Genomic DNA, 26277 nt, shown 5'->3' on the forward strand with positions numbered 1-26277 from the left:
CGCCTTAACATTCTTAGTACCAGGGATGTAAGTAACGGAGAAATTAAACCGCGAGAAAAACAGTGCCCACCTAGCCTGACGGGCATTCAGGCGCATGGCAGCATCAAGATATATCAGATTTTTATGATCCGTAAGAACCTGAACGGGAAATTCCGCACCTTCCAAGAAGTGGCGCCAGTGTTCAAATGCGAGTTTAATAGCCAATAATTCCCGATTACCAATATCGTAATTCAATTCAGTCTCCGAAAATTTTTTTGAAAAAAAGGCACAGGGATGTAATCCATCCCCGTTATCCTGAGACAATACTGCGCCAACCCCCACAGAGGAAGCATCAACCTCAACCAAAAACGGCCTAGTAACATCAGGCTTCATAAGGATGGGAGCAGAGGTGAACCTCTCCTTGAGATACACAAAAGCTTCAATGGCCTCAGAAGACCACTGAACCGCATCAGCACCTTTCCTGGTGAGATCAGTCAGAGGTTTGACAATACTAGAAAAATTTTTTATGAACTTTCTATAGTAATTGGCGAAACCCAAAAACCTCTGTATCGATTTCAAACCAATAGGCCTAGGCCATTCCTGCACAGCCTGAACCTTAACCGGATCCATCTCAAAACCTTTGCTGGAGATATTGTAGCCCAAAAAACTAATTCTCTGTACAGCGAACTCACATTTCTCCAGCTTAGCAAAAAGCGAATTGTCCATTAATAACTGTAATACCTCACGCACGCTCCGCCAATGAGACTCCAGATCTGGCGAATAAATCAAAATGTCATCCAAATACACAACCACATTTTTACCGATCAAAGGTCTAAGGATGTCATTAATCAGATTCTGAAAAAATGCAGGAGCATTAGTGAGACCAAAAGGCATAACCAGATTCTCAAAATGACCCACAGGAGTGTTAAAAGCAGTCTTCCATTCATCACCCTCCTTCATGCGCAACAGATTGTATGCCCCCTTAAGGTCAATTTTAGAGAACCACTTGGCCCCCAATAACTGGTTAAACAGATCAGGAATCAATGGCAGTGGGTAAGGATTGCGTACCGTAATTTTGTTAATCTCACGAAAATCCAGACAAGGACGTAAACCGCCGTCCTTTTTTTTTACAAAAAAAAATCCAACCGCCACAGGAGACTTAGAGGGCCTAATGTGACCGGCGGCCAAGCTTGTCTGTATGTATTCCTCCAAAGCCTTCCTCTCAGGAATAGTAAGGTTAAATAAACGACTCTTAGGAAGAGTCGCTCCAGGGACAAATTCAATAGAACAATCATAGTCTCTATGGGGAGGCAAAACCTGCGATTCCTTCTCAGAAAAAACTCTCCAAAAATCCTGAATAGGAACAGGCAATTCTCCCCTATCCAAAGCTGCAATACGCCCGTTACAACACTTGTCATAACATTTATGGCTCCAGGATTTAATTTCACTGGTAGACCAATCCAGTACAGGATTGTGAAATTTTAACCAGGGCAAACCCAATATTACTGGAGAAGGCAAGTTATTCAACACTACCAAATCCAATTTCTCATGGTGAACACCATTAATAGTGAGAGGAAATTCACTGACCTTGAGAGTAATATTCTTCAAAGGGGAGCCATCCACAGAAACCACAGCAATGGGGGATGACAAAGGTTCAGGTTTTAAATTGAGTTTTTCCACGAATCCCCCATCAATTACATTCAGTGTAGACCCGCAATCAACAAACACCCGAAATTCCATTAATTTTTCCTGAGCAATCGTGGAAGCAGCTAAAAATATACCCTTGGAATTTAAACAGGCAATACGGGCGTGACTGACCATTTTTTTTTCTTTCTTCATACGAAGCTCACAGCCTTTAATCAAATGACCAGATTTTCCGCAGTAGAAACACAAGCCTTGCGAAAAACGACGGTCTTTTTCTTGAGAGCGAGGTGCCACCGATCCAATCTCCATCGGTTCACCACTGTTAGTACACACATTATCATAACCAGAAACTGACATAGCAGAGGATTTGCTCTCATTAACCCTAGCACGCAGTCTTCTATCCACCCGTATAGCTAATTGCATAGCCTGTTGCAAATCTTCAGGTGTAGGATAAGCAATTAGCAGGTCTTTAACCCTTTCACTGAGCCCAGCAAGAAATAGACTTTTCAGAGCAGAATCGTTCCACCCTGTTTGAGTGGACCAACGACGAAAATGTGTACAATATTTTTCCACATTACCCGATCCTTGTTTTAGACGTCTCAACTCAGTCTCAGCTGATGCGACACGGTCAGGATCATCATATAATAGTCCCAAAGCAGAAAAAAAACTATCCACTGATCTGAAGCATGAATCACTAGGTTGCAAAGAAAAGGCCCACTCCTGAGGCTCTTTGCGCAAAAGTGACATTATGAACCCTACGCGCTGGGATTCATCCCCAGAGGACTTAGGTCTCAAACGAAAATACAATAAGCAAGCATTTTTAAATGAAAAAAATTCTCGGTGTTCACCAAAAAACAAATCCGGCAAACATACCTTAGGCTCCAAGAAATGTGCTCCAGGACAGTTACTCACGTGCTGACGGAGCTCGGCCACCTCCAGAGAGAGTCCCTGCAGGCGATGAGCCAAATCCTGAACCGACACCATGATGGAACAGAAAAATCTTTCCTTAGAGAATTTGCTGGCTGGACTTACTGTTATGTTCTGCTACCAAAGCTAAGGAAAGAGAGGAGATCTGTCCCTACTATGAGACTCAGCTGAATCCCTACGATGTAACAGGGAACCTGATCCTGCGATCAGACCTGCTAAAGTCCTAATCTAGTCTGTACGAAGACCTATAGATGTGGGGAGGGAATCCCTACAAGTACTAAGGACTGGGAGGAATATGGGACACCTCCTAACAGAAATAGTAGCAGACAGACGAACAAACAAAATAGATAGAACATAGAGGTCCGAAGACCAAGCAAACTAACAGAGTTAGATACAGAGCACAGGCTAGCTAGAAAGTAGATATACAATGAAGTCCAGCAAAGCCAGAAGGGCGGAGCAGGACTAAATAGGCCAACAAGGTCATGTGACCAGCAAAGGAAAAAAAACCTAACAGCAAGGTTCTAACAGTAAATTAGAACTGTGGTTTTGCAGTTCCACGGTTCAAATCTCTGTATTATATAGCTTTTGGCCTGTTTTACGTAAAAAAAACAGTAATAGTGTCTCCCTGTCTTTTCAGTCACAAATATATCTGTTTAAAAGATTCTGGTGTAGGCCAGACAAATAGAACTGTGGTTTTCCTCTTCCACGGTTCAAATCTGGGTGTAATCCACCTTTTTGCATGAAAAAAAACATTTTGAGTGTCTCTCTGACTGTTCAGACACAAATATATCTATTGAAAAGAGTCTGGTTTAGGGCAGATAACTAGAACTGTGGTTTTCCTCTTCCACAGTTCAAATCTGGGTGTAATCCACCTTTTTGCATAAAAAAAAACAGTTTCAGTGTCTCGCTGACTGTTCAGACACAAATATTTCTGTTTAAAAGATTCTGGTGTAGGCCAGAGAACTAGAACTATTGTTTTCCTCTTCCACGTTTCAAATCTCCTTTTTATTACCCTTTTGCCATTGATAGTGCGAGTGTAAGATATTTTACTTCATTTACAATGGGCAAGGCGCATGGCAAGGGACGTGGAACTGGACGTTCTGGTGATGGTGCGTGTAGAGGACGAGTCCGTGGCCAAGGTGAAAATGCGCTACAACCAACAGCCAAAACTTCTTGCTCCCACTTCTTGACCGAATTACTAGAGAAGCACACTACAACACCAGTATTGCGAACTGATCGGTGTGAACAGGTTATTAATTGGATAGCAGATAATACTTCCAGTTACCTGGGCACCACCAACTCCGGTCTGTCTTCCACATGGTCAAGTTTTAGTAGCCGTGAGTCTCGACTGCATACTCCTCCTCACCCTGATGCTCCTTCCTCCGACCATGCCGAGAGTCGTCAGACAGTAACTGATCCCACACTTGGACACTCTGAAGAGCTGTTCACTGGTCCATTTCCATATTTGTGCCCCTCGCCTGCTCCGCTTGAAGTGGTGGAAGAGGAGATCCCATGTAGCGATGCCCAAATATTTGAACAGCCACGGCCAGAGGAAGTCGATGCTGGCATTTTGTCACAAGAGGTGGACGATGATGAGACACAATTGCCACGAAGTGAGGAGGAGGATCGTGGTGCGCAAGTGGAAGAGGAGGAGTTGGTGGATGATCTAGTAACTGACCCAACGTGGCAGGAAGACGCGCAGAGTGAGGCCAGCAGCACACAGGGGGAGGGAGGCAGAGTACCCCAACAGGCAGGAAGAAGCAGTGTGGTGGCCGCACACAGAAGGCGGGCAACAGTTCCACGTAACACCAACACGATGAGCATTGCCAGTACAACCTGTAGGTCTTCCAGAGTCTGGAATTTTTAAAAAAAACTCTGCTGATAACCTCAAAAAGGCCATTTGTACCACCTGCCATGCCAGCATCAGCAGGGATCACAAAACTACCAGCCTGACCACCACCAGCATGATCAGGCACATGGCAGCAAAGCACCCGATTTTATGGGGTGAACCTCCATACTGCATGCAAAGATGCCCCCTCCTCTCAGTCTTCACTTGGCAGTTTCTCAAGAAACAGCATCCACGTCCACGTCCCACCGCAGCGTTCACTGACAACGGACATGTGGACAAGTGCTTGTGGCCAGGGACGGTCCCTGATGGCACACTGGGTAAACATAGTGAAAGCCGGGACCCAGTTGGACCTTGGGACGGAACACATCCTCCCCACACCGAGGATTGCGGGCCCTATGTTAGTCAGAGTTGCCCCCACAGTGTACAGCTCCTGCGCATCATCCTCCTCCTCCTCCTCATGTTCAGCCTCCATCTCAGATATCACCACATCAGTTACAAGCTGGAAGCACTGCAGTACTTCCTCAGCCAAGCGGCAACAGGCTGTGCTGAAACTCATAAGCTTAGGTGATAAACCTCACACTGCTTGTGAGTTGTGGACAGCTGTGAAAGAGCAGGCAGATCTGTGGCTGAGACCGCTGAACCTACATCCAGGCATCGTCGTGTGTGACAATGGCTGTAACCTGGTGGTGGCTCTGAGGCGAGGCGAGATCACACACGTACCATGCCTGGCTCATGTGCTTAACCTCGTGGTTCAGCGGTTTCTTAAATCGTACCCCGAGTTGCCAGATCTGCTCCTCAAAGTACGCCGCCTGTCAGCTCATTTTCAGAAGTTGGCTACAGCTTCCGCCGCCCTTGCTGTGTTGCAGCAGCGTTTGCAGCTTCCAGCACACCGACTGGTGTGTGATGTCCCCACACGTTGGAACTCTACCCTCCACATGTTGCAAAGGATTTGTGAGCAGAAGAGAGCAGTTGTGGAGTATCAGCTGCAACAAGGCCGTCGATATTCAGGTCAGATTCCACACAGAAGACCTCAGGAGTGGACCTGGATGTCTGACATATGTATCATCCTGACAAACTTTGAGGAGTCCACCAAGATGGTGAGTGGCGATGACGCCATCATTAGTGTCAGCATCCCACTTGTCTGTCTTTTGCAATGCTCTCTGCAGAGAATTAAAGAGGAGGCATTGCAGCCAGAGTATGATGAGATGGATCAAGAAGCCGTAATGGGCGATTACACGCAGCCCAGCCTCATCTCATCCCAACGTGCATTGGGGGACAATGAGGGAGAGGAGGAGGAGGAGGAAGAACAGGAGCTGGTATCATGCTCTGTAGACGGTAGTACCTGTACAACTGTCATACAGTCGGTTCAGCGTGGGTGGCCTGAGGACAGAGGGGAGGGGGAGGAGGAGAGCATGGTCAGTTGTCATCTTGGTGAGGACACGGAAGTCTTGCCCGTTACCAGTCTGGCACGCATGGCTGACTTTATGTTACGCTGCCTTAACCGTGACCCTCGCGTTGTCAAAATGTTGAGTGAGAGTCATTACTGGTTGGTGACACTTTTAGACCCCCGCTACAAGGAGAACTTTCACTCTCTTATTCCTGAGGTGGAGAGTTCTACAAAAATGTGGCAGTACCAGAAGGCCCTTGCTGCAGAACTGTTAAAAAAATTCCCATTTGAACAAGCTAGCAGCAGAGGTCACAGTTCGTTGACCAACCAAGGCATACAGGCAAGAGAGATGCAACTCCAATCCAGCAGAGGCAGGGGAACACTGTCAACATTCTGGGACAGTTTTCTGAGACCCGCCCAGCTTACAGGCCCTGAGGCGCGGGGTACTCTCACAAGGAGTGGAACGTTTCAAAAGATGGTGAGGGAGTACCTTGCCAACCGTACCAGAGTCCTCCGTGATTCCTCTGTGCCTTTTAATTTTTGGGTATCCAAGCTGGACACTTGGAATGAACTCGCTCTGTACGCCTTGGAGGTCCAGGCCTGCCCTGCCGCTAGCGTGTTATCGGAGCGTGTTTTTAGTGCTGCTAGGGGAATTATAACAGATAAGCGCACTCGCCTGTCAACTGACAATGCTGACAAGCTGATTCTTATCAAAATGAACAAGGGCTGGATTGGGCCAGACTTCTCATCACCACCAAATGACAGCAGAGTAACATAAAGTTAAATCCACTGTGTTATTTCGGGAGGTGTATTCCCATTCACCGCTTCACATCCACACATGGGTATATGCTTCCTCATTTCGGCTGCATTTTGCTCTTCTCCTTATCCTCAGCCTCCACCACCACTATACCACTAGGGTGACCTTGGTCCGTGTTGCCAGCATTGCAAGTTCCTCCGTCCTAATTTTTGGCAGCTTTTGCTTGGAAGGCATAGGCAAAGACTATGGGAGACCCACTCCCCAATAATGGGAATAATGTTTTTAAGATGCTGTACTGCATGGGTCTTCCAAGGGGCATTTAAACCGTCTTGTTAAGCTACTGCAACCTCCACGTCTCTTCCAAGGGGCATTAAAACCATCTTGTTAAACTACTGCGACCTCCACCACTTTTCCCAGGGGCATTGGTATTGTGTTTTTATTCCACTGCGACCTCCACCACTCTTCCAAGGGGCATTAAAACCGTCTTGTTAAGCTATTGCGACCTCCACCACTTTTCCAAGAGGCATTAAAACCGTCTTGTTAAGCTACTGCGACCTCCACGTCTCTTCCAAGGGGCATTAAAACCGTCTTGTTAAGCTACTGCGACCTCCACCACTTTTCCAAGGGGCATTAAAACCGTCTTGTTAAGCTACTGCGACCTCCACGTCTCTTCCAAGGGGCATTAAAACCGTCTTGTTAAGCTACTGCAATCTCCACGTCTCTTCCAAGGGGCATTAAAACCGTCTTTTTAAGCTACTGCGACCTCCACCACTTTTCCAAGGGGCATTAAAACCGTCTTGTTAAGCTACTGCGACCTCTACGTCTCTTCCAAGGGGCATTAAAACCGTCTTGTTAAGCTACTGCTACATCCACCACTTTTCCAAGGGGCATTAAAACCGTCTTGTTAAGCTACTGCGACCTCCACCATTCTTCCAAGGGGCATTAAAACCATCTTGTTAAGCTACCGCGACCTCCACCACTTTTCCCAGGGGCATTGATATTGTCTTTTTATTCCACTGCGACCTCCACCACTTTTCAAAAGAGCATTAAAACTGTCTTGTTAAGCTACTGCGACCTCCACGTCTCTTCCAAGGGGCATTAAAACTGTTTTGTTAAGCTACTGCGACCTCCGCCTCTTTTCCAAGGGGCATTAAAACCGTCTTGTTAAGCTACTGCGACCTCCACCATTCTTCCAAGGGGCATTAAAACCATCTAGTTAAGCTACTGCAACCTCCACGTCTCTTCCAAGGGGCATTAAAACTGTCTTGTTAATATACTGCGACCTCCACGTCTCTTCCAAGGGGCATTAAAACCATCTTGTTAAGCTCCTGCGACCTCCACCACTTTTCCAAGGGGCATTGATATTGTCTTTTTATTCCACTGCGACCTCCACCATTCTTCCAACAGGCATTGTATTTCCTCCTAATTTTAGTCAGCTTTTGCTTTTCAATGCATAGGCGAAAACTAAGGGAGACCCACTCCCCAATAATGAGTAGAAGGTTTTTAGTATGCTGTAATCCACGTCTGTTTCAAGGGGCATTGCAGTTCCTCATAATTTTTGGAAAGCCTTCCATTCACTGCTTAGGCCAGCAGTGCACAGGAGACCCAGTTGCTATAAATGGAAAAAACGGTTTAGTTAAGGCCCTCTGACCTCCATGTCACTTCCAAGGGGCATTGGAGTGCCTCGAAATTTTTGTTAGGCATTGCACTCACTGCATGCCCTATAACTGTGTAGCCGAACTGCTCCTTTTGGTACAGAAACATATCCTACAAGACATGTGTGGTTGACTGGCCTGGGGACTGAGTATGGATACCTCGCTGCCAAAGCAGCCATGAGGTAGTGGCCAGCTTTGGTCTCCTCCAAGCTAAAAGGCCCCATTTCAAGTGCAAGCAAGCTAGCAGTATGGTATTGAAGCCTGGGGGTGGGCGGGTGGCAGGCTGCATACTTGCGCTTGCATTGCAAGGAATGGGGGAGGTAAAATTGAACACTGCCCTGGGACAAGGACTTGCACGGGGATAGTTGCAAGTCTGCATCTTCTGATGCGGGAAGGATCACTTCTGATGGGCACACTTTTAGGCAGTGACCTGAGTGTCAGAGATGCTTCCAGGGGTCTTCCCCATGCTGTTCCCATGTCTTTTCAGCACTGTATGTGACTCGCCCCCTGGGCCGTTGGGCACTCGGAACCGGGCAATAGGGAGACGATGGGGGTAGTAGTGGCGACCCGGTCCCGTGGCTCAGGGTGGTCAGACCAGTGGCAGTCTTTTAGATGTTTTAAGTGATGTCCGACTACGCCACCCGTGGATTGCGGTTATTAGGAACCGCCGCTGCAAGACAGTCCCCTGAGGTTGATGGTGTGTGCAGCTGAGATTATATAACTCCCCACGGGAAGAGTGTAACCCCAGGGCAGTGCGGTGGATGGTGGGGGTGATGGTGCAGAGAGTCCCAGTGCCGTTAGTGCTGGAGGAGCGAAAAAGTACACAGACAACGTACTGCAGTCCAATGTCTTTTACTCACAGTTCAGGTGCTCCGGGTCACTTCTGCGCAAGCAGTGACCTCCCAAGCCGTGCAGTGTCCACCAGGTGAGGGGCTCGGTCAACCCCAAGGTAGTTCAGGAGCATGGCACAGGACCCCCTTCAATCCTTTCTCTGGCCTGCCTCACCAGTGACCCACTTTTGTCCAGCTGCCGCGGATCTGCGCGGGTAAACGTGGGCCCGTCCCCCACTGTCCTATATGGTGCCTTCCTAGCAGGTTTGCTGAGGTGTTGCACCAATAAATGATCACGACCTCCGGTCTTTGGCTGAGGGTAGTTTCTCCTCCACCAACTTGGGATCCGGTACCCTTAATCTGCCTGACCCTTCACCCTGTATTCTCGTGGGTTCTTAGGGTCCCTTCTACCTTCTTGTTCCTGAGCCCTTCTGTTTCTTCCTCTCTTTCTTTGCTGTTCCTTTCTGTTTCTGTTCCTTTCTGTTCTTGTTCCTTTCTGTTCTTGTTCCTTTCTGTTCCTGGCCCTCTCCCCAGGCCTGCCTCATGGAGCTGGGCCCAGACTGAGCCACAGCTCCCTGTCAGCCCTTTCTGGCCGAACTCCTTCTCTTTCTTCTCCTCCTGCTTGAACTGACCCAGAACTAAGATGGTGCCCACCTTTTATACCTCCCTCTAGAAACATGAGCCCAGGTGACCAGCAACCAATGGGCTCCTATTTACGCTCAGGAACCAACCCCTATCTGCTCCTACATCACTGGGTATTCCTCCCCCCTCCCCACTCCAGCCAGGGACATGGTCTGTCGTACCTGCATTTCTGTCTAATGGGAGTACCGTTGAGCTGTCCCTCGGAAATGGGGTGAGTGTGCTGTATGCAGCTAACTGAGCCCTGGTCCATACTCCATCCTTACCCGGGAGTGGAATATCACACCTCTGGCAGAGGTGCAATACCCCTGTAGCGGCCGAACCCTCGGGGCGCTACATATGCATGTGTCACACAGCACATGGCCAGATAAGATTGAAAAATGTTAAAATGACATTTCCCGGTGAATGCATTTGTCACGGTTGAAAGCAATACAAAAGTGCAAAAACACATAAAAAATGCTACTTGTGAACATAGCCCAAGGTGTGGAGGAGTATTTTTGTTTTTGGTTATTTATTTTACCTTATACACAAGTCTTTACCCTGGAAAGGAAGTTCCTTAACATATTTCACAGGAAAACCATTTCAGTTTCGTTTTTGAATGTTTTATTGTGAGCCCGTTAAAGTGGCTTAATACCTCTGACCACATTGTTGACAGCAGTGACCTGGGGGTTAGAAATGCTTCCTGGGGCTATGCCCATGCTGTCCCCATGTCTTTTGAGCACTGTCACTATCGTTTTGGGCACTTTTTAGGCTTTCTACAGACTGCCGGGGGTGCCGCCGCAAAAATGCTCGGGTCTCTCATAGACTAACATTGGGCTCGTTGCTCGGGTCGAGCACCCAAGTATCACGGTGAGCTCGGCCCGAGCTTCGAGCACCTGAGCATTTTAGTGCTCGCTCAACACTAGTCATAAGTATTCAGACCCTTTGCTCAGACACTCATATTTAAGTCACATGCTGGATATTTCCTTGTAATCCTCCGTGAGATGGTTCTACTCTTTCATTGGAGTCCAGCTGTGTTTAATTAAACTGATAAGACTTGATTTGGAAAGGCACACACCTGTCTATATAAGACCTCACTGCTCACAGTGCATGTCAGACCAAATGAGAATCATGAGCTCAAAGGAACTGCCCAAGGAGCTCAGAGACAAAATTGTGGCAAGGAGCAGATCTGGCCAAGGTTACAAAAGAATTTCTGCATTACTCAAGGTTCCTAAGGGCACAGTGGCCAACATAATCCTTAAATGGAAGAAGTTTGGGACCACCAGAAGTCTTCCTAGTCCTGGCCGTCCAGCCAAACTGAGTAATCGTGGGAGAAGAGCCTTGGTGAGAGAGGTAAAGAAGAACCCCAAAATCACTGTGGCTGAGCTCCAGAGATGCAGTAGGGAGATGGGAGAAAGTTCCACAAAGTCAACTATCACTGCAGCCCTCCACCAGTCAAGGACTCCCAGACTGTGAGAAATAAGATTCTCTGGTTTGATGAGACGAAGATAGAACTTTTTGGTGATAATTCTAAGCAGTATGTGTGGAGAAAACCAGGCACTGCTCATTACCTGCCCAATACAATCCCAACAGTGAAACATAGTGGTGGCAGCATCATGCTATGGGGGTGTTTTTCAGCTGCAGGGACAGGATGACTGGTTGCAATTGAAGGAAACATGAATGCGGCCAAGTACAGAGATATCCTGGATGAAAACCTCTTCCAGAGTGCTCAGAACCTCAGACTTGGCCGAAGGTTCACCTTCCAACAAGACAATGACCCTAAGCACACAGCTAAAATAACAAAGGAGTGGTTTGAGAACAACTCTGTGACCATTCTTGACTGGCCCAGCCAGAGCCCTAACCTGAACTCAATTGAGCATCTCTGGAGAGACCTGAAAATGGCTGTCCACCAATGTTCACCATCCAACCTGACGGAACGTGAGAGGATCTGCAAGGAAGAATGGCAGAGGATCCCAAAATCCAGGAGTGAAAAACTTGTTGCATCATTCCCAAGAAGACTCATGGCTGTACTAGCTCAAAAGGGTGGTTCTACTCAGTACTGAGCAAAGGGTCTGAATACTTATGACCATGTGATATTTCAGTTTTTCTTTTTTAATAAATTTGCAAAAATGTCTATGACGCGCCCCCTGGGCCATGTTTGTGTAGCGTTGCGCACGCGGGGAATACCCGGAGCCGGATCAGATAGGGGTAGTAGTCCTCGTGGCGGTGACCCGGTCCGTGCCCAGGGTGTCAAACTAAGTGGCGTTATTGATATGATGGTATTAGTGTCCGACTACGCCACCCGTTGAATGCGGCTATGAAGCCGCCGCTGCAGGGCAGTCCGCTGAGGCCGGTGGTACGGATGTGCAGCGTGGATGGTATAACCCCCAACGGGAGAGGTATGGCCTCAGGGCAGCTATGTTAGAGATGGAGATGGGAGTGATGGTGCGGGTGTCCCAGTACTGATGGTGCAGGTGCGACGACGAAACACGGAGGCTTGAAGTGCAGTTTCAAAAGCTTTACTCACAGTTCTTTACCAGGTCGCCCGTGCACAGTAGGACCACCCGAGTCGTGCTGCGTCCACCAGGTCAGGGACTCGGCCAACTCCCAGGCAGTTCCAGAGCGTGGTCCTGAGTTCCCCTCTCTTCCTTCCTACTGGCCGTCCCCACCAGGGATCCACCTTTGTCCAGCTCCCTCGGGCCTTCTGGTGGTGAAACCTTTCCCGGCTTCCCTGACCCTATACGTGGTATGCCTTCCTGGTGGATATGGCGAGGGGTCGCGCCAAAACTTGTCCACGACCTCCGGTTCCTGGCTGAGGATAATTGGCCTCCACCAGTTTGGGATCCGGTACCCTGTTCTGCCAACCCTTCACCCGTTTCCGTTCTCTCGTGGGATCTCAGGGTTCCCTCTATGCTTTCGTCTCTGGGCCTTTCTTTGCGTCTCTCCTCTTCCTCCTTTTTCCTTCTCTCTCTCTCTCTGCTTCAGGCCTGGCTCTGGAGCTGGGCCCAGACGGAGCCACAGCTCCCTGTCAGCCCTCTCTGGCTGAGCTCCTCTCTGCACAGAGCAGACCAAAAAGACCCTCTCCTAAGATGGTGCCCACCTTATATACTCCCTCTGACACCCGAGCCCAGGTGACAAGCACCCAATGGGCTCCTACCTATGCCCAGAGTCCCTCCCCTATCTGCTCCTACACCACTGGGATGTTCCTCCCCCCCCCACTCCAGCCAGGGACAGAAGCTGTCGTACCTGCACATCTATCTGGTGGGAGTACCGTTGATCTGTCCCCCGGAAATGGGGTGAGTGTGGTGCATGCAGCTATCTGAGCTCAGTTCCACACTCCATCCTTACCCGGGAGTGGAATACCACACCTCTGGTCTGAGGTGCAATACCCCTGTAGCAGCCGAGTCCTCGGGGTGCTACATTCCCCCCTGGTAAACCACAGCACGTCCTCGGGCTGGAAAAGAGCAAAAGCAAATTAAAACATACAAAAAGAAATTTTAAAGTGTACACTCACATATAAGATATATCAACTGACAACTCATCCCTTTATGGGAGGTACTCTTTTCTTAGAATGTTACAGGTATAAAACATTACGGAAACATTATCAGACTTTCTACACACACTTATAAAATACCATTAACTTTTTTAGCATAACATAAAACTTTTTCATATAAAACATTCTCATATAAAACACATTTTTGATCTTCTGGCCACGGTGCAACTTGTGACCAGGTAAAGTGCAACAGTCACTAGTAGAAAAAAAAGTTCCTTATAAAACCAGTAGGGGGCGCCTGAAGAAGCGCAACTATTTACTATTTACAGGGTATGGCCGCTCTCAGTCCTCGGCCAGTGGGAATAGGGGAATGGCTGCTCACAGTCCTCAGCCTGGTAATGGATAGGGGCACACAGGAAACAGTTCCTTTAAACAGTTCCACACTAGTCCCAACGGGGACCACACTTCAATTAGCAGCATGTCAAGTACCCTTACGGGTAACTATATACAGTACTTTGTTTATGCTACTTCCTTCAGTAGCGGTATCCTCTCCTTGTTTCCTCCTGAGGGTAGTCTTCAGACCCGTCCGGGTCCTCTTGGCTTTCCTCATATTGTATCTCCTCCTCAGTCAGCCGGTGTACGTGAAGGGCGTACGGTCCTTTAGCACACTGATGCCGGGTGAAGGTGACCTCATCACCTGGGTAGAGGTCACGTCCGCGGTGTCCCTCCGGCAGGTGGCTCTCGACATCCCTGCGGGTGACAAAGACGTCGCCGGGGGTTCGGTGATCCCGGATAAAGCCCCAGCCGTTCTCCAGTTGAAACTTTATTACGGTCCCGTTGGCGCGGGGACCGTGGGCCGCACGGGGGTTTCGTCGGGCCCGGCGTTTCTGCTCCGCGCTTTGGACCTGCAGCTGTTCCTCGCGGATCCGCCTCTCTCGCCGTTCTCTCCCGAAGACCTCTAGCTGCTGACGGCAGCACTCCTCACGCCGGGCTGCGTCCGCCCGGGTCTCCTGGGTAAACCCCATTAGGTTCTCACCGGTGGGGTCCCATGCAAACTGGGCTTCCTCCAACGGGAGCGGGACAATTTTGGCGGGCGCCGGAGCCGGGATTAGAGGCTCACACAGGGGCCGTTCCCTCCGGAGTCGGGGATTGATGTACTCCGGTGGCCAAACGAAGGGCAGCCCATCCGGGCTAGTATGCTGTGCAAACAGATCTTCACCCAGGGGTGGCACGGTGGAGGTAGAGGGCGCTGTAGGGGCAGCGGCGCCCGGGGGTGCTCGGCCTTGCGTCCAGGCCGTAGGCATCCTGTCTGGATTCAAGTATGGCGCCTTCCGGGAGGAGGGCGCTGTTGAGACTGCGGCGCCCGGGGGTACTCGGCCTTGCGACCAGGCCGGTGGCACTTCCTCTTTTTCCGCGCTCAGGGTCAAGGGGCGTGGCGCGGAAGGGGGCGTGACCGCGGCTCCGGCCGCTTGAGGCCTAGTTGGGAGCAGTGGCGGTGCGGCAACGGGCGCGATGAGGGTGACTTCGGGCTCTGCGACGGGGAGCTGGGGCAGGCTTACGGCTACTGGGCTCGGGGTGATGACGTCCCCATTACCTGCTTCCATCCCTGCGGCTCCCTCCGCGGCGTCGTCTCCGGCCTTCGTCCCTCCTGCACCATCCTCAGGGGCAGACATGCTCCACGTTGCGGGTGGCGTCCTCTGCTGGCGGGTTCCAGCCTGCTGGGCCATCTCCCTCCTCCATTCGGCCAGTGCTTCTTGTTGTACTTGGGCCATCTTCCGGGCCAAGGCCTCCAGCGCGGTCTGTGCACGCTCCCGATCTCTGGGGAGCTGTGCCAGGATCTCCACCAGGCCTTCTGGGGTGGCGGCCTGCAGCAGGCCCCGGACCACGGGGTCGGTACCGCTTGTCTCTTCCTCCATCCCCGGGTGCGATCTGTCCAGACTTCTCCAGGCTGCACCCATCTTCTCCGTTTTGTTCTCTATCCGCCCCCCTTGGGAGTGGTCCCGGGGCAACTTAGTGACAGTCAGTTTCAGGGGCAGACCCCCCACTTTGATGGACATTTCCATGGTGGTAGTCTCGGCTGGTGGGGGCGGTCTCCGCTTTTGGCGCTCTTCTGGGACCGCGCCCACGATGGGAGGTGGTCTCTTGACACCCTCTGGCACGCCCATAATGGCGTCCGCTCTGCCAGGGCGGGAAACTGTCCAAGATGGCGGGAATCGTCCACTGATGGCGGGAAACTTCGTGGATGGTGGGCAAAGGCTGCAGATGGCGGGCAAACGGCGGGAAACGACTCCGGACGGCGTCCGATGGCGGGAACCCTCTGGAATTGGCGGGAGACTCCTTTTTGAGGTAAATGTGAACTTTTCTTCAGGCACGCAGTACCCGGTGGTTGCGGGCACGTAATCCTGCCGACTACGCCAAGGTTGACGCGCCCCCTGGGCCATGTTTGTGTAGCGTTGCGCCCGCGGGGAATACCCGGAGCCGGATCAGATAGGGGTAGTAGTCCTCGTGGCGGTGACCCGGTCCGTGCCCAGGGTGTCAAACTAAGTGGCGTTATTGATATGATGGTATTAGTGTCCGACTACGCCACCCGTTGAATGCGGCTATGAAGCCGCCGCTGCAGGGCAGTCCGCTGAGGCCGGTGGTACGGATGTGCAGCGTGGATGGTATAACCCCCAACGGGAGGGGTATGGCCTCAGGGCAGCTATGTTAGAGATGGAGATGGGAGTGATGGTGCGGGTGTCCCAGTACTGATGGTGCAGGTGCGACGACGAAACACGGAGGCTTGAAGTGCAGTTTCAAAAGCTTTACTCACAGTTCTTTACCAGGTCACCCGTGCACAGTAGGACCACCCGAGTCGTGCTGCGTCCACCAGGTCAGGGACTCGGCCAACTCCCAGGCAGTTCCAGAGCGTGGTCCTGAGCTCCCCTCTCTTCCTTCCTACTGGCCGTCCCCACCAGGGATCCACCTTTGTCCAGCTCCCTCGGGCCTTCTGGTGGTGAAACCTTTCCCGGCTTCCCTGACCCTATACGTGGTATGCCTTCCTGGTGGATATGGCGAGGGGTCGCGCCAAAACTTGTCCACGACCTCCGGTTCCTGGCTGAGGATAATTGGCCTCCACCAGTTTGGGATCCGGTACCCTGTTCTGCCAACCCTTCACCCGTTTCCGTTCTCTCGTGGGATCTCAGGGTTCCCTCTATGCTTTCGTCTCTGGGCCTTTCTTTGCGTCTCTCCTCTTCCTCCTTTTTCCTTCTCTCTCTCTGCTTCAGGCCTGGCTCTGGAGCTGGGCCCAGACGGAGCCACAGCTCCCTGTCAGCCCTCTCTGGCTGAGCTCCTCTCTGCACAGAGCAGACCAAAAAGACCCTCTCCTAAGATGGTGCCCACCTTATATACTCCCTCTGACACCCGAGCCCAGGTGACAAGCACCCAATGGGCTCCTACCTATGCCCAGAGTCCCTCCCCTATCTGCTCCTACACCACTGGGATGTTCCTCCCCCCCCCACTCCAGCCAGGGACAGAAGCTGTCGTACCTGCACATCTATCTGGTGGGAGTACCGTTGATCTGTCCCCCGGAAATGGGGTGAGTGTGGTGCATGCAGCTATCTGAGCTCAGTTCCACACTCCATCCTTACCCGGGAGTGGAATACCACACCTCTGGTCTGAGGTGCAATACCCCTGTAGCAGCCGAGTCCTCGGGGTGCTACATTCCCCCCTGGTAAACCACAGCACGTCCTCGGGCTGGAAAAGAGCAAAAGCAAATTAAAACATACAAAAAGAAATTTTAAAGTGTACACTCACATATAAGATATATCAACTGACAACTCATCCCTTTATGGGAGGTACTCTTTTCTTAGAATGTTACAGGTATAAAACATTACGGAAACATTATCAGACTTTCTACACACACTTATAAAATACCATTAACTTTTTTAGCATAACATAAAACTTTTTCATATAAAACATTCTCATATAAAACACATTTTTGATCTTCTGGCCACGGTGCAACTTGTGACCAGGTAAAGTGCAACAGTCACTAGTAGAAAAAACAGTTCCTTATAAAACCAGTAGGGGGCGCCTGAAGAAGCGCAACTATTTACAGGGTATGGCCGCTCTCAGTCCTCGGCCAGTGGGAATAGGGGAATGGCTGCTCACAGTCCTCAGCCTGGTAATGGATAGGGGCACACAGGAAACAGTTCCTTTAAACAGTTCCACACTAGTCCCAACGGGGACCACACTTCAATTAGCAGCATGTCAAGTACCCTTACGGGTAACTATATACAGTACTTTGTTTATGCTACTTCCTTCAGTAGCGGTATCCTCTCCTTGTTTCCTCCTGAGGGTAGTCTTCAGACCCGTCCGGGTCCTCTTGGCTTTCCTCATATTGTATCTCCTCCTCAGTCAGCCGGTGTACGTGAAGGGAGTACGGTCCTTTAGCACACTGATGCCGGGTGAAGGTGACCTCATCACCTGGGTAGAGGTCACGTCCGCGGTGTCCCTCCGGCAGGTGGCTCTCAACATCCCTGCGGGTGACAAAGACGTCGCCGGGGGTTCGGTGATCCCGGATAAAGCCCCAGCCGTTCTCCAGTTGAAACTTTATTACGGTCCCGTTGGCGCGGGGACCGTGGGCCGCACGGGGGTTTCGTCGGGCCCGGCGTTTCTGCTCCGCGCTTTGGACCTGCAGCTGTTCCTCGCGGATCCGCCTCTCTCGCCGTTCTCTCCTGAAGACCTCTAGCTGCTGACGGCAGCACTCCTCACGCCGGGCTGCGTCCGCCCGGGTCTCCTGGGTAAACCCCATTAGGTTCTCACCGGTGGGGTCCCATGCAAACTGGGCTTCCTCCAACGGGAGCGGGACAATTTTGGCGGGCGCCGGAGCCGGGATTAGAGGCTCACACAGGGGCCGTTCCCTCCGGAGTCGGGGATTGATGTACTCCGGTGGCCAAACGAAGGGCAGCCCATCCGGGCTAGTATGCTGTGCAAACAGATCTTCACCCAGGGGTGGCACGGTGGAGGTAGAGGGCGCTGTAGGGGCAGCGGCGCCCGGGGGTGCTCGGCCTTGCGTCCAGGCCGTAGGCATCCTGTCTGGATTCAAGTATGGTGCCTTCCGGGAGGAGGGCGCTGTTGAGACTGCGGCGCCCGGGGGTACTCGGCCTTGCGACCAGGCTGGTGGCACTTCCTCTTTTTCCGCGCTCAGGGTCAAGGGGCGTGGCGCGGAAGGGGGCGTGACCGCGGCTCCAGCCGCTTGAGGCCTAGTTGGGAGCAGTGGTGGTGCGGCAACGGGCGCGATGAGGGTGACTTCGGGCTCTGCGACGGGGAGCTGGGGCAGGCTTACGGCTACTGGGCTCGGGGTGATGACGTCCCCATTACCTGCTTCCATCCCTGCGGCTCCCTCCGCGGCGTCGTCTCCGGCCTTCGTCCCTCCTGCACCATCCTCAGGGGCAGACATGCTCCACGTTGCGGGTGGCGTCCTCTGCTGGCGGGTTCCAGCCTGCTGGGCCATCTCCCTCCTCCATTCGGCCAGTGCTTCTTGTTGTACTCGGGCCATCTTCCGGGCCAAGGCCTCCAGCGCGGTCTGTGCACGCTCCCGATCTCTGGGGAGCTGTGCCAGGATCTCCACCAGGCCTTCTGGGGTGGCGGCCTGCAGCAGGCCCCAGACCACGGGGTCGGTACCGCTTGTCTCTTCCTCCATCCCCGGGTGCGATCTGTCCAGACTTCTCCAGGCTGCACCCATCTTCTCCGTTTTGTTCTCTATCCGCCCCCCTTGGGAGTGGTCCCGGGGCAACTTAGTGACAGTCAGTTTCAGGGGCAGACCCCCCACTTTGATGGACATTTCCATGGTGGTAGTCTCGGCTGGTGGGGGCGGTCTCCGCTTTTGGCGCTCTTCTGGGACCGCGCCCACGATGGGAGGTGGTCTCTTGCCACCCTCTGGCACGCCCATAATGGCGTCGCTCTGCCAGGGCGGGAAACTGTCCAAGATGGCGGGAATCGTCCACTGATGGCGGGAAACTTCGTGGATGGTGGGCAAAGGCTGCAGATGGCGGGCAAACGGCGGGAAACGACTCCGGACGGCGTCCGATGGCGGGAACCCTCTGGAATTGGCGGGAGACTCCTTTTTGAGGTAAATGTGAACTTTTCTTCAGGCACGCAGTACCCGGTGGTTGCGGGCACGTAATCCTGCCGACTACGCCAAGGTTGACGCGCCCCCTGGGCCATGTTTGTGTAGCGTTGCGCACGCGGGGAATACCCGGAGCCGGATCAGATAGGGGTAGTAGTCCTCGTGGCGGTGACCCGGTCCGTGCCCAGGGTGTCAAACTAAGTGGCGTTATTGATATGATGGTATTAGTGTCCGACTACGCCACCCGTTGAATGCGGGGCAGTCCGCTGAGGCCGGTGGTACGGATGTGCAGCGTGGATGGTATAACCCCCAACGGGAGGGGTATGGCCTCAGGGCAGCTATGTTAGAGATGGAGATGGGAGTGATGGTGCGGGTGTCCCAGTACTGATGGTGCAGGTGCGACGACGAAACACGGAGGCTTGAAGTGCAGTTTCAAAAGCTTTACTCACAGTTCTTTACCAGGTCGCCCGTGCACAGTAGGACCACCCGAGTCGTGCTGCGTCCACCAGGTCAGGGACTCGGCCAACTCCCAGGCAGTTCCAGAGCGTGGTCCTGAGCTCCCCTCTCTTCCTTCCTACTGGCCGTCCCCACCAGGGATCCACCTTTGTCCAGCTCCCTCGGGCCTTCTGGTGGTGAAACCTTTCCCGGCTTCCCTGACCCTATACGTGGTATGCCTTCCTGGTGGATATGGCGAGGGGTCGCGCCAAAACTTGTCCACGACCTCCGGTTCCTGGCTGAGGATAATTGGCCTCCACCAGTTTGGGATCCGGTACCCTGTTCTGCCAACCCTTCACCCGTTTCCTTTCTCTCGTGGGATCTCAGGGTTCCCTCTATGCTTTCGTCTCTGGGCCTTTCTTTGCGTCTCTCCTCTTCCTCCTTTTTCCTTCTCTCTCTCTCTCTGCTTCAGGCCTGGCTCTGGAGCTGGGCCCAGACGGAGCCACAGCTCCCTGTCAGCCCTCTCTGGCTGAGCTCCTCTCTGCACAGAGCAGACCAAAAAGACCCTCTCCTAAGATGGTGCCCACCTTATATACTCCCTCTGACACCCGAGCCCAGGTGACAAGCACCCAATGGGCTCCTACCTATGCCCAGAGTCCCTCCCCTATCTGCTCCTACACCACTGGGATGTTCCTCCCCCCCCCCACTCCAGCCAGGGACAGAAGCTGTCGTACCTGCACATCTATCTGGTGGGAGTACCGTTGATCTGTCCCCCGGAAATGGGGTGAGTGTGGTGCATGCAGCTATCTGAGCTCAGTTCCACACTCCATCCTTACCCGGGAGTGGAATACCACACCTCTGGTCTGAGGTGCAATACCCCTGTAGCAGCCGAGTCCTCGGGGTGCTAAATCTACATTTCTGTTTCTTTTCAGTCAAGATGGGGTGCAGAGTGTACGTTTAACGAGAAAAAAAATGAACTTTTTAGAATTTACCAAATGGCTGCAATGAAACAAAGAGTAAAAAATTTAAAGGGGTCTGAATACTTTCCGTACCCACTGTATTACTGCAGCACACTTATAGAGCCACACAGAATTCGTCACCAGACCAGTATCTACACATGTAAACCTACATAAGAGAAGTGTGATGTACCCCTAAGAAGATATCAAAACCAAAAAGAAGGGAATCCTAGTCAAATACCGCTCAATATATATAATATTAATAAATATGGAGGAGATAGAGACCCAAACGAAAACAAAGGTTTGGTAAATATATAAACCATTTTATTGTACATCAATTATACATATAATATCAATAATACAACAATACAAGGTAAGGGGGAGAAGTACAATTAAAGAACAGGGAGGATGGAAACAATCCCTGAATATAAGGAAAGAACCAGATAATGAGGAGCTCCTGTGAGATGAAAAATGCTCTAGAGTTCTAGGGGCAAACACAATTAGGGTGGGCTAGTAATTACTGCAAACTGCGAGACTAAAGGCCCCGTCACACTAAGCGATGCAGCAGCGATCCCGACAACGATACGACCTGTCAGGGATCGTTGCTGCATCGCTAATACATCGCTGGTGAGCTGTCAAACAGGCAGGCTCACCAGCGATGAGGGGAGCAGCGATATCGTGGAAAGAATCGTTCCACGATGTCCTGCTCCCGTTACCAGCCTGCTGCTTAAGCAAGAGCAGGCTGGTAACTATGGTAAACATCGGGTTACTAAGTGCGCGTGTGCCCCTAGTAACCCGCTGTTTACCATGGATACCACTCTGCTACGTTGCGCGGGAGCCTCCGCGCACCGTAGCAGAGTGGTATCCATGGTAAACAGCGGGTTACTAAGTGCGCGCGTGCCCCTAGTAACCCGATGTTTACCATGGTTACCAGCCAGATCGTTGGTCCCGCTGGTCACACACAGCGATGTGTGCTGGCCAGCGGGAGGCCAACGACCAAAAAATGGTCCAGGACACTTTGCAGCGATCAGCGACCTCACAGCAGGGGCCTGATCGTTGCTAAGTGTCACACATAGATACATCGCTGGTGAGGTCGCTGGTGAGTCACCAAAACCGTGACTCAGCAGCGATCTCGCTAGCGATATCGCTATGTGAGATGGGGGCTTAAGAAATATGATGAATAGTCTATAAAAAACAGGAAAAAATATGAATATACCTGCAAAAGAAGTATACTAACAAGTAGAATATGCAAGCATATAATCCGGTATAATTAAATAAATGAAATACTAAAACCACGCAGCTAACTCTCAATTATATAAGGTATAAATATCAGAGCGTATAGCTGATCAATTGTGAGTGGCCGTAGTTTTAATAAGAAACCCAAAAAAGGGCTCGATGTTTATAATACGTTTTAACAGTACGCAAAATATAGGTGAAGCAACCCTGATGTTCTACAGCACTAGTGTCTTATCAGTGGCATGTATTGCAGTCAGTTAAATAAATACATAGTAGAGAGCAGGAAGGCAAAACTTTAAACTTTGCCTGTATAATACCCCTGCAATATCTATATAATAATCAGAAGTTGGTCAAAAGACCAGCTGGCCGCAGTTGATGCTAATCCCCAATATGGGGTGCAGGTGAAAATAATGAAGCCAATTAACCCTGGTAGATATAATCATAACAAGAGTATAAAGACATAAATGTGGCACCCCAGGGGTCTGGTTTCCACAGTAACAGCTATGTTATGTCTGAGAGCAGGTGGGAGGTCTCTTGGTCAGGAATCCTATGCATGCCACACCTCCTGCCCAGTCCTGGGAGGGGAAGAACTTCCCCTATATAAACCTGGGGCTGAGGCAGGGTTAGAGAGTTCAGAGGGAGAGTTCAGCCAGGAGGGCTGACAGGGAGCTGTGGCTCCGGCTGGGCCCAGCTCCTGGGCCATGCCAGAAGTAGAGACAGAGAAGAGAAGCAGCTATGGGAAGAAACAACAGGAGCTCTGTGGGAGCAGTGTTACAAGGAGTCAGGGGCTGGCAGCTGCAGAGCTCGCCCTGACTGAGAAGATTTCTTACCGGACCCGGAGTCCGAGGCTGTGGGGACTAACTCCTACCCAGCAGCAGAATCCGTCAGGCAGGGGATTTCAGGTCCTCTGGCCAAGAAACCCGAAGGCACGGTCACACGCATGGGACCAGCACTGCCGTCGTGGAGCGGAAGCTACTAGAAGGCACCGAGTCACCGGCCATACGGGTGAGCACCACACGGTACACTCAGGGATGTGGGCTACTTATACCCGCCTCTAGCAAGGTAGCCAGAAGAGTACAGTTAGTTTGGGAGGCCTACAACTCCGCCTGGCCAGGGGAGATCTCATCTGCTCAAGGACTGACCAGGCCCCAATCGCTAGCCAGTACTCCGGGAGGGTCTATCTTTGTCACCAGTAAAGACCCTGAACTACACCGCATCGTCTCTGAGTGGTTCCTACTACCCCCATCATCCACGTCGGCTGCCCTGAGGCCATACCCCTCCCGTTGGGGGTTACACCATCCACGCTGCACCATCCTTCCACCGGCCTTAGCGGTCTGCCCTGCAGCGGCAGCTCCATAGCTGCATTCAACGGGTGGCGTAGTCGTCCTACATCTACGGCTAATATACCGCCACTTAGTCTGACTCCCTGGGCACGGACCGGGTCACCGCCACGAGACTACTACCCCTATCAGATCCGGCTCCGGGTAGGCTCCCGCGTGCGCAACGCTACTCAGCACAGGCCCAGGGGCGCGTCATAAACATATGACGGTATCAGGAGAGTCCGAAGATAATCAGTCATAAAGTATGTGTACCAGTACCATGTCTCACGAGAAGCACAGGAGCATCCAGATGGTGTGTGTGAGCCTCGACATGCATTTCACCAACTGCGGCCTCGTCAGGCTCTCCTGACACCGTCATATGTTTATGTCCTTATGCTTTTGTTATGATTATATCTAACAGTGTTGCTAGCTATAATGCTATGATTTAAAAAAAAAAAAAAAAACCTGGCCTCCTCCACCCCTTAATAGCCAGCCATCACACACCTTATTTCCCCGTCGCCCAGGACAGCTCAATGAGTTGTTATGGAGGAGGGGGAAAAAGTGTAACTATAGTCACCGGTAAATATAATTTTTTTACATAGCAAAGCAATATAGCTTTAAATGCTATGATTTAAAGAAAAAAAAAACTGGCCTCCTTCCACCCCTTAGTAGCCAGCCATCTCACACCTTATTTCCCCATTGTCCAAGACAGCTCAATGAGTTGTTATGGAGGAGGGGGAAAAGTGTAACTATAGTCACTGGTAGTCACCGGTAAATATAATTATTTTACATAGCAAAGCAATATAGCTTGAAATGCTATGATTTAAAAAAAAACTGGCCTCCTTCCACCCCTTAATAGCCAGCCATCACACACCTTATTTCTCCGTCGCCCAGGACAGCTCAATGAGCTGTTATAGAGGAGGGGGAAGAGTGTAACTATAGTCACCGGTAGTCACCGGTAAATAGAATTTTTTTACATAGCAAAGCAATATAGCTTTAAATGCTATGATTTAAAAAAAAAACTGGCCTCCTTCCACCCCTTAATTACCAGCCATCACGCACCTTATTTCCCAGTCGCCCAGGACAGCTCAATGAGTTGTTATAGAGGAGGGGGAAAAGTGTAACTATAGTCACCGGTAGTCACCGGTAAATATAATTTTTTTTACATAGCAAAGCAATATAGCTTTAAATGCTATGATTTAAAAAAAAAAAAAAAAACTGGCCTCCTTCCACCCCTTAATAGCCAGCCATCTCACACCTTATTTCCCCATTGTCCAAGACAGCTCAATGAGTTGTTATGGAGGAGGGGGAAAAGTATAACTATAGTCACTGGTAGCCACCGGTAAATATATTTTTTTTTACACAGCAAAGCAATATAGCTTTAAATGCTATGATTTAAAAAAAAAAAAACTGGCCTCCTTCCACCCCTTAATAGCCAGCCATCACACACCTTATTCTCCATCGCCCAGGACAGCTCAATGAGTTGTTATAGAGGAGGGGGAAAAGTGTAACTACAGTCACCGGTAGTAACCGGTAAATTTAATTTTTTTACATAGCAAAGCAATATAGCTTTAAATGCTATGATTTAAAAAAAAAAAAAAAAAAAAGCTGGCCTCCTTCTACCCTTAATAGCCAGCCATCACATACCTTATTTCCTAGTCGCCCAGGACGGCTCAATGAGTTGTTATGGAGGAGGGGGAAAAGTGTAACTATAGTCACCGGTAGCCACCGGTAAATATAATTATTTTACATAGCAAAGCAATATAGCTTTAAATGCTATGATTTAAAAAAAAAAAAAAAACTGGCCTCCTTCCACCCCTTAATAGCAAGCCATCTCACAGCTTATTTCCCCGTCGCCCAGGACAGCTCAATGAGTTGTTATGGAGGAGGGGGAAAAGTGTAACTATAGTCAACGGTAGCCACCGGTAAATATAAATATTTTACATAGCAAAGCAATATAGCTTTAAATGCTATGATTTAAAAAAAAAAAACAACTGGCCTCTTCCACCCTTAATAGCCAGCCATCACACACCTTATTTCTCCATCGCCCAGGACAGCTCAATGAGTTGTTATAGAGGAGGGGGAAAAGTGTAACTACAGTCACCGGTAGTAACCGGTAAATTTAATTTTTTTACATAGCAAAGCAATATAGCTTTAAATGGTATGATTTAAAAAAAAAAAAAAGCTGGCCTCCTTCTACCCCTTAATAGCCAGACATCACAGACCTTATTTCCCAGTCGCCCAGGACAGCTCAATGAGTTGTTATGGAGGAGGGGGAAAAGTGTAACTATAGTCACCGGTAGCCACCGGTAAATATAATTATTTTACATAGCAAAGCAATATAGCTTTAAATGCTATGATTTAAAAAAAAAAAAAAACTGGCCTCCTTCCACCCCTTAATAGCCAGCCATCTCACAGCTTATTTCCCCGTCGCCCAGGACAGCTCAATGAGTTGTTATGGAGGAGGGGGAAAAGTGTAACTATAGTCAACGGTAGCCACCGGTAAATATAATTATTTTACATAGCAAAGCAATATAGCTTTAAAATGCTATGATTTAAAAAAAAAAACAACTGGCCTCTTTCCACCCCTTAATAGCCAGCCATGACACACCTTATTTCTCCATCGCCCAGGACAGCTCAATGAGTTGTTATGGAGGGAGGGGGAAAAGTGTAACTATAGTCACCGGTAGTAATCGGTAAATATAATTTTTTTACATAGCAAAGCAATATAGCTTTAAATGGTATGATTTAAAAAAAACAACAACAAAAAAAAACTGGCCTCCTTCCACCCCTTAATAGCCAGCCATCAACAACCTTATTTCCCCGTCACCCAGGACAGCTCAATGAGTTGTTATGGAGGAGGGGGAAAAGTGTAACTACAGTCACCGGTAGTAACCGGTAAATTTAATTTTTTTACATAGCAAAGCAATATAGCTTTAAATGCTATGATTTAAAAAAAAAAAAAAAAGCTGGCCTCCTTCTACCCCTTAATAGCCAGCCATCACATACCTTATTTCCTAGTCGCCAGGACAGCTCAATGATGTTGTTATGGAGGAGGGGGAAAAGTGTAACTATAGTCACCG

The sequence above is a fragment of the Phyllobates terribilis genome, unplaced genomic scaffold, assembly GCF_046119375.1.
Source record: "Phyllobates terribilis strain yellow unplaced genomic scaffold, ASM4611937v1 Scaffold_11__3_contigs__length_659146591, whole genome shotgun sequence".
Taxonomy (NCBI): Eukaryota; Metazoa; Chordata; class Amphibia; order Anura; family Dendrobatidae; genus Phyllobates; species Phyllobates terribilis.